The sequence below is a fragment of the Aquarana catesbeiana genome, linkage group LG08 (assembly GCF_042186555.1).
Source record: "Aquarana catesbeiana isolate 2022-GZ linkage group LG08, ASM4218655v1, whole genome shotgun sequence".
Lineage (NCBI taxonomy): Eukaryota > Metazoa > Chordata > Amphibia > Anura > Ranidae > Aquarana > Aquarana catesbeiana.
This window is the reverse complement of record NC_133331.1, coordinates 39095711-39104787: the sequence shown is the minus strand read 5'-3', so window position 1 is coordinate 39104787 and position 9077 is coordinate 39095711.

The window sequence follows — 9077 nt, the reverse complement described above, 5'->3', positions numbered from 1 at the left end:
ATTGGGATAGCCTTTCAAGATTCAGAATTTATTAAAATATATAGTTGTCTAAAACATTGAAGATTCGCACTGTATTTAATAAGCGACTCTCTGGAAGGTTGATGTGATAGACCAGACTATAACGTTGATAGATCCTATATACTTAGGCCTGAGCTTGCGTGAAGCCAACTTCAAACATCAGTCCATTCACGCCGCTACAACTGCATCTTCAGTATAGAGCTTTGAAAGTAAAAGCTCACCCATGAAACCTCCATTATTACGGCATCCCAGATAGTGTTTCCTTACAAAGACTGGTGGAGCACCAGCCTAGATCAATGCCTATTAGTTTGTGTTTTATTTATTTGTCACAAAGTATCTTGCTGCTCAGTTTCTGAGCTGGTGAAAAATGTATTATTATGGGGGAATTTTTTTTTAAATGGGCATGTTTAATAGTCAGTGATACAAATAAACTCTAGCCATTTTTTTTCTTTTTTTTTTTTTTTTTTCCCGTGTAAATAAACACTTTAATTGGCCCCTTTGTGTAACCATATAATTCATACTACATGTGTGAGGAGCTGGTATTGACTGAATGTCAAAAATGTTATTTCCCTCTTGAGGGATTAATTTCAGTGCACTCAAACAGAGTTTCTTTTATCCGTGTTGGATGCAAAATTTAGGGATTAAAGGATTTAATTTTTACAATTACTGTTTTTATTTTTTTTGACAAGGTTGACAGGCGGTGTAATCTTGGCTTTTGGAATTAGCTAATCTGTATTAAATAAACAAAATTAAAAAAAAAAAAAAAAAAAAAAAAAAGTAAAAATAAAATTTAAAAATAAAATTTGAAATGTCTGGTTGAGATCCTGGGTCACCTTGGCTGCTATTATATAAACCCTGATATTGTTTGGGAGAATTTATGAACCCGGTAGAGATAATAAGACGAGTCAAGTGATTTACAGAGAAATTAACGATGCATATGGGTTCAAATGAAATACAATTTTGAACACTTAGTAGTCTTCAAAAAAAAAAAAAAAAAATTATAGAACTTTATTCTGGCACATAAGACAAATTAAAAAAAGACTATTTTTAAAGCTAATTTTCTATATGCTCCATAATCTTATTTATATTGAAGCGTATGTAAGTCTTACTGGAGGAATAAAAATACAGTTTTTAAAAGTGATAATTTATTCGAAAAATTTTATTTTTTTTATCCTGTCTAAAGATAGTATTGTGCAAAAACGGATTTTGTTACACACTTTATCTTTTATAATTGCAAAATAAGCATTACATCATGTTGAATTTTATTTTTGACTGAAAGGGAAGTGGTACAAGATTGTAAATTCTATTTTTGATGGATTATTTTTTTTTTTTTTTAAATGTCAGATTGCGGTATTATTTGTAATATATCATCTGTGCAGATTTATTTTAAGGTATCTTCTGCACACGCTGTTTCCTGGAAAACAAGTGCATATTAGTTTTAGAAATTAAAAAAAAAATAGTTTGTGAGTTTGATTTATTGCAGAAGTCAGTCAACAAGATATCTTCCAGCAAGAGTTTGGCTGAACATTGATGGTCAATCAAGTGTTTAATTCTCTGGAGGAAGCGAAAATCACTTGAAAATGGCTAGAAAATATCTTGGTTCCAGGAGGAGTTTCGCAAAGGTGGACTCAAGGTCAGCAAAGTGCTAAATGCTGTTTCTAACTCTCCTGTCGGTCCCTTGGAGCTGAAGTTCATACGGCTAGTTGATTAGACTGACTACTTTTAAGATAGGCTTGCTAGTATGTTTAGCCTGTGTCTCGGAGCGCAGTTGTGAGGCTGATTTTAATGTGATTTTGTATGTGGTAAAGAATAATTGCTAAGCTCTAGAAAAGAGGTCTCCAAAACAGAAAAAATGTGAAACACCAATAAAGTAAATTAATTGAAGTACTAAGAAGAACTGGGGAGACTTCAGATGGTGAACACACGCTAACAGAAATTTCCCCACACTAAAGTTTTAATTTCCAGAAAATAGTGTTTTCAATCGTGCAACCACTTTAACCACTTGCTGACCAGCTCAGGCCGATATACGTCTGCAGAATGGCTCTCCTGTGCAAACTGACGTACCCAGTGGTGGCTGGTGCTCAAAATTTTTTTTTGGGGGGGGGGGGGGGGGGGGGACGCAAACATACTGAAAAAAAGAACCATCAATTGCCGCCACTGTGCCATCAAACGCAGCCACTGTGCCCATAAAACGCAGCCACTGTGCCATCAAATGCTGACACTGTGCCCATCAAACACAGCCACTGTGCCCCATCAAATGCTGCCAGTGTGCCCATCAATTGCCGCTACTGTGCCCCATCAATTGCTGCCAGTGTGCCCATCAATTGCCGCTACTGTGCCCCATCAAATGCTGCCAGTGTGCCCATCAATTGCCGCTATTGTGCTCCATCAAATGCTGCCAGTGTGCCCATCAATTGCCGCTATTGTGCTCCATCAAATGCTGCCAGTTTGCCCATCAATTGCTGCTACTGTGCCCCATCAAATGCTGCCAGTGTGCCCATCAATTGCCGCTATTGTGCTCCATCAAATGCTGCCAGTGTGCCCATCAATTGCCACTACTGTGCCCCATCAAATGCTGCCAGTGTGCCCATCAATTGCCGCTATTGTGCCCCATCAAATGCTGCCAGTGTGCCCATCAATTGCCGCTACTGTGCCCCATCAAATGCTGCCAGTGTGCCCATCAATTGCCGCTATTGTGCCCCATCAAATGCTGCCAGTGTGCCCATCAATTGCCGCTACTGTGCCCCATCAAATGCTGCCAGTGTGCCCATCAATTGCCGCTATTGTGCTCCATCAAATGCTGCCAGTGTGCCCATCAATTGCCGCTATTGTGCTCCATCAAATGCTGCCAGTTTGCCCATCAATTGCTGCTACTGTGCCCCATCAAATGCTGCCAGTGTGCCCATCAATTGCCGCTATTGTGCTCCATCAAATGCTGCCAGTTTGCCCATCAATTGCCACTACTGTGCCCCATCAAATGCTGCCAGTGTGCCCATCAATTGCCGCTATTGTGCTCCATCAAATGCTGCCAGTGTGCCCATCAATTGCCGCTATTGTGCTCCATCAAATGCTGCCAGTTTGCCCATCAATTGCTGCTACTGTGCCCCATCAAATGCTGCCAGTGTGCATCACCCGGCACTTAACTGTCTCGCAGCGGGTCACCGGCGGTGTCCTGCACGCTCCTCAATGTCTTCTTCCGTCATCTCTATCAGGCGTCCAATCACAGCGCCTGACGTTTCAGCCAATCAGGTGACAGGTAACAGATCTGAGCACCTGATTGGCTGAGAGGCGGTTCAGTGTTAGCAAAGCAAATTCCTTTGCTTTGCTAACACACAGCTGAGTGAACAGCGAATGCACGGCATTGCGCCCGCTATTCACCTTTTTGGGCGCCTATTAGAGCCTATGGCTCTAATCAGGTGCTTCCAAAAAACACCCCACCGCTGTAATTCAGGTTCCCGACGCCCGAAAAGGGGCCGGACACCTGAATAGGGGGTGTCAGCGGTGACCATAGATAGATCCATGCAATGCATGAATCTATATATGGTGATAGAGTGGTGCCAGGAGAGAGGAGGCGGCCCTCTTGCACCCTTTATGGACGCACCGCCACTGGACGTACCTGTACGTCAGTCCGTAAAAGCAGGATAGTGGGTGAGCACGCTCAGCCGCCGCGCACCGTGGGAGAGTGCCCGCGGGTCCCGTGGACTTGATGTCTGCCAGCGGTCCACGATCACGGTGAGGAGAGGCAGAATGGGGAACTGTTCTGCCTAGTGACATGACAGAGATATACTGTTCCCAGTGATCTCTGTCATGTTTCAGTAAGCCCCTACAGTTAGAGCATACCCAGGGGACACGCTTAACCCCTTGATCGCCCTCCAGTGTTAACCCCTTCCCTGCCAGTGTAATTTTTACATTATTCACTGCATTTTTAAAGCACTGATCAATGTAATAATGTCACTGGTCCCCAAAAAGTGTCATTTGGGGTCAGATGTGTCCGCCGCAATGTCGCAGTCCCGCTAAAAATCACATTACCAGTAAAAAAATGTAAAAATATAAAAGTCCCTAAATCGATCCTGTAGTTTGTAGGCGCGATAACTTTTGCGCAAACCAATCAATATACGCCTATTACAATTTTCTTTACCAAAAATATGTAGAAGAATATATATCGGCCTGAACTGAAGAATAAATTCATTTATATATATATTTTTGGATATGTATTATAGCAGAAATTTAAACAATTCATTTTTTTTTTTTTTTTCAAAATTGTCGGCCTTTTTTTGTTTATAGCGCAAAAAGTAAAAACCGCAGAGGTGATCAAATACCACCAAAAGAAAGCTCTATTTGTGGGAAAAAAAGGACGTCAATATTATTTGGGGACCACACAATTGTCAGTTAAAGGGACGCAGTGCTGAATCGCAAAAAATGCTCTGGTCATTAAGGGGGTAAAAGCTTCCAGGGCTATTAGGGTTGATTTACTAAAGGCAACTATTACATGCAGATTGATGGAGGCTTCACCTCCCTCTTATTATAAGGCACGGGATGGAAATATGTGACACAGCCTGTGACTGGCAGAAATCTACCCAACCCATGTTTTTTCCACAAAATAATAAAAGATTTGATTTCAAATATATATTTGTATGACAATTTAAAACAGTTTATTGATATTGATAAATGAAGTGATCTCGCGCAAACAATAATATCACTAAAAAAACACTGCAATGGGATGTGCACACTAAAAAAGAAAGAAAAATGTCTCCTAAAAGGACTAAATGAGTGAAAAAACAGCAAAAAAGAGGTCAATGTGCAAAATGCAATAAAGTGTCCAAGATGTATAAATAATTGCAAATATATGTAATAAAAGTGCAAAATAGCTATAGTGTCAAAGTAATTCCTCCAATGACGTTAAATAGTGATACGTCATACATCCATAAATCATAAAAATGTGAATAAATCCTCCCAAAAAATGAATAATGATAAATAATGCTAATAGTCCTCTAAATGAGTGAATAAAAATAGGTTATGTTGTCTTCACAGCCTACAGGTTTCAATAAAACGTGTTTAAAAGGAAAAGTGTCCATGTGTATTTCTGGATGTTTCATGAATGGCTTCTTTATGTTATAGTCTCCCAGAACTCTCACCTTAATGATGGAAATAAATAGCATTCAAATAGGATCAGAGATCTCCATTATCCTCCATAGGTAGGCGGATTGGCCGGGATAGACGCACACCGGAAGTGATGTAAGAGGGCGTGGAACAACGCCGAATTTGTTACTTGCTTGTTTTTAACATTGTAAATGTAATGCCGCGTACACACGGTCGGACTTTTCGTCTACAAAAGTGCGACGGACCCCGACGGACAAAATACGGCTGACAATCCAATCGTGTGTGGGCTTCCCCGGACTTTCAGCGGACTTTTCCAGCCGCAAATCTGACGGACTTTAGATTTGAAACATGCTTCAAATCTTTACGTCGTAACTCCGCCGGACCCAGAAATCCGCTCGTCTGTATGCTAGTCCGACGGACAAAAACCCACGCTAGGGCAGCTATTGGCTCCTGGCTATCAACTTCCTTATTTTAGTCCGGTTGTACGTCATCACGTACGAATCCGTCAGACTTTTGTGTGATCGTATGTAGGCAAGTCCGTTCGTTAGAAAGTCTGCCGCAAGTCCGCCAAAAGTCCGTCGAAAGTCTATCGGACGGGCTGTCGGACTTTTGTAGCCGAAAAGTCCGACCGTGTGTACGCGGCATAAAGTTCACTTTGCCCCACGTTTTAGTTAATAAACTGTTTGGTCCTGACATATTGCGCTATTGGAGGCTTCTTTGTTTTGTCCCCCATCTCTCACTGAGGCATTTCCTTTGAATATACTGGGATAATCGAACGGATTACTTTACCCATTGGAGCAATGCCGGAGGATCCGCCTACCTATGGAGGATAATGGAGATCTCTGATCCTAATTGAATGTTATTTATTTCCATCATTAAGGTGAGAGTTCTGGGAGACTATAACATAAAGAAGCCATTCATGAAACATCCAGAAATACACATGGACACTTTTCCTTTTTAACACATTTTATTGAAATCTGTAGGCTGTGAAGACGACATAAGCTATTTTGCGGAACAAATTATCTTCGTTTCCATTGACTTCTATGGGGATTGATAACTTTGGATTACAAGCATTCTCCTGGAACAGATTATGTTCCACTGTATATATAAAATAATATGCAAAATGGTTGGAGGGAAGCTTCAGAATGGCAAAGATGTTTTTATTACAAATTATTTGAGCAGACTGCAGTTCCTCTTTAAGTTCCCTTGTGAAAATTGCCCGCAAAACGAATGGCCTGTTTGCCTTTAGTAATGCAAGCTATTGTGTGCATCAGTCACTAACCGGCCAACAATGTAAATCAGGTTTGTACCCAGAAGTAATTTTTTATCTGTTTGAAAGTTTACTTGAAGGGGGGCAGGAGGCGGAGCCTAGCAGAGCAGACATGCATTGTTAGAGCTCCACACCGCTGAGGAGAGAAGAGAAGGACAAAGCGGAGCCTGCAGGCTCAAAAGGTATCCATTTGAACCTTTTTGCCCCAGGGAACAAACTGTGAAAGTTTGGGCAGGAAATATGGTACTGGGGGGAAACCGTGGCAGAAATAAAAATCACCTCACAAAGAGCTCACAGGCACTCACTGCAGCTGAAGCAGCTCCAGTCACCTCACAAGATACAGCATCAGGGCGCTCTCACAGACAGAAAATGTCACAGCAAGACTCTCCATTTGAGTCAGATACAGAACAAATCCTCTCACAAACTTCTCCACAAGCCTCCTCAGTATCCCCAGTAATATTATTACAATTTGAAAAGATGCTTCATAAGGCTTTAAAACAAACCTCAGACCAAATAACAAAAAGCCTAACCAAAGAAATAAGAGAGCTGGGAAACCGCACCGCAGCTTTAGAAATAAAAATGGATGAAATTGAAATTACAACCCAAGAAAATATAACAGAATTGGAACAATTAAAAAAAGAGAATTTAATACTTCAAACTAAGCTCGAAGATTACGAAAATAGAGCCAGACGTTCAAACTTACGCATAAGGGGAATACCTGAAACTGTGACAGACCTGCAATCTACTATTACCGCTCTATTACAAGAACTAAAGCCAGATATCCCTTTTGAACGTTTAGAACTGGACAGAGTACACAGAGCCCTCACAGCCAAAAAGAAAGATGGACCCCCACGTGATATAATCACAAAATTTCATTATTACTGAACGAAAGAACAAATACTAATTGCTGCAAGAGAAAAAAGGGAACTTAATTTTCAAGGACACAATTATCAAATTTTTGCTGACCTATCCCAACTTACTATTACTAAAAGACGATCCATGAAACCCCAACTAATGGAACTGCAACGCCACAACATTATGTATCAATGGGGCTTCCCCTTTTCAGTCAGATTTAACTACCAAGGTACAATTTACAGAAGCAGATCAGCAGATGAACTACAACAAACCCTTTTAAAATTAAATCTGACAGAACCCACAAGCAGCAACACTCCCACACGCAGAAGAATGGCATCATCTTCACCTTCAGGCAGCACCCAGAAAATTTCAGAACAAAATGGGAATCATCATTCTCACAAAAGAGGCCGTTATGCCACATCATCCATGGACCAAGAAGATTCAATGGACTGACATCCTAATTCCTGATATCTTTTCATTTATTATACTAAGAGATGGTTCTCTATAAAAAAACCTATATTTATAACTGAATGTAACTGCATTCTGATAGTCACACACTGTGTGGGATCATGTTACATTCCAGTTATATTTCTTATTACTTCTGATTCATATAGCCTTAGAATATATAAGTGAAATAAGGAAATTCTTGTTCAGTTATATATTATCAGGTAATATCAATTTTATGAGTTAACATATCTAAACAGTTACGTATGAATAAAATATGTAATTGTTTACTCTAAAAGGGTTAAAATCCCAAAATAATTCAAACTATCTTCATCAATACCAAAGTTATTAACAGTACCTTTCTAACTGAATTATTTAGCCTAGGGCAAGACTAACCATATACAACCAGCCTGGAATAAATAATTTCAACAAAAACTATATTCTGCACTCCAATTAATGAAACATCATTTTGATGTCTTTTGACATAGCACTTCTCTCCTGTAAGCGGAAGATCCGTGTACCCCCATTAGCCCTCCTCATTCTCCCAACCATATTATGTGGGAGTGTGACGAAGGCACTTATTCCCCTGAGAGAGATATTTATTCTCTTTCACGGGTAAATTGTGATTACTTGCAAAAAATAATTTATACAATGTATCATCTAATCTCGTATGTTTTTTGTTTACTCTTTACTCCAGAATTCACTGGTTTCTTTTCTATCTATTCATCTCTTCAGTCCACACAGGTTGATCTGCGCAGTCAGCTCTGCATAACAAAAAGTAAGTCAAAACTATTTGATCTATTGCCATGGCACCACTGAATATACTTTCCCTGAATGTTCAGGGAATAAATGTCCCTCAAAAAAGGACCAAAGCCTTCCGTACTTTCCATAACAAGAAGGCTCACATAGTATGCCTCCAAGAAACACACTTCACCAAAGATTCTACTCCAAAATATATTTCTCCTTTTTATCAACAAATTTACACGGCTTCTGCCTGTACCAAGCAAAGGGGAACTCTAATTGCATTTCACCGATCCACACCATTCACCTTATCATCAGAAATTAAAGACCCAGAAGGTAGATACTTGATACTCATGGGTTATATAATGGATACAGCAATCGCGGTGATTTCCTACTACGCTCCTAACAAACAACCTACACCATTCCTCTCACATATATTACAAGTGATTAATACACACAAAATAGGAACAGTGATAATGTGTGGGGATTCGAACCAGGTCCTCCTCCCATTTCTAGATAAATCACCTTTTACACCATCCAAAATAACCTCTAGATTACCTTTTTCTCAACTTCTTTCCAAATACAATCTGGTAGATTCATGGAGAGAAAGTAACCCAATGAAAAAGAAATTCACTTATTTCTCGCACCC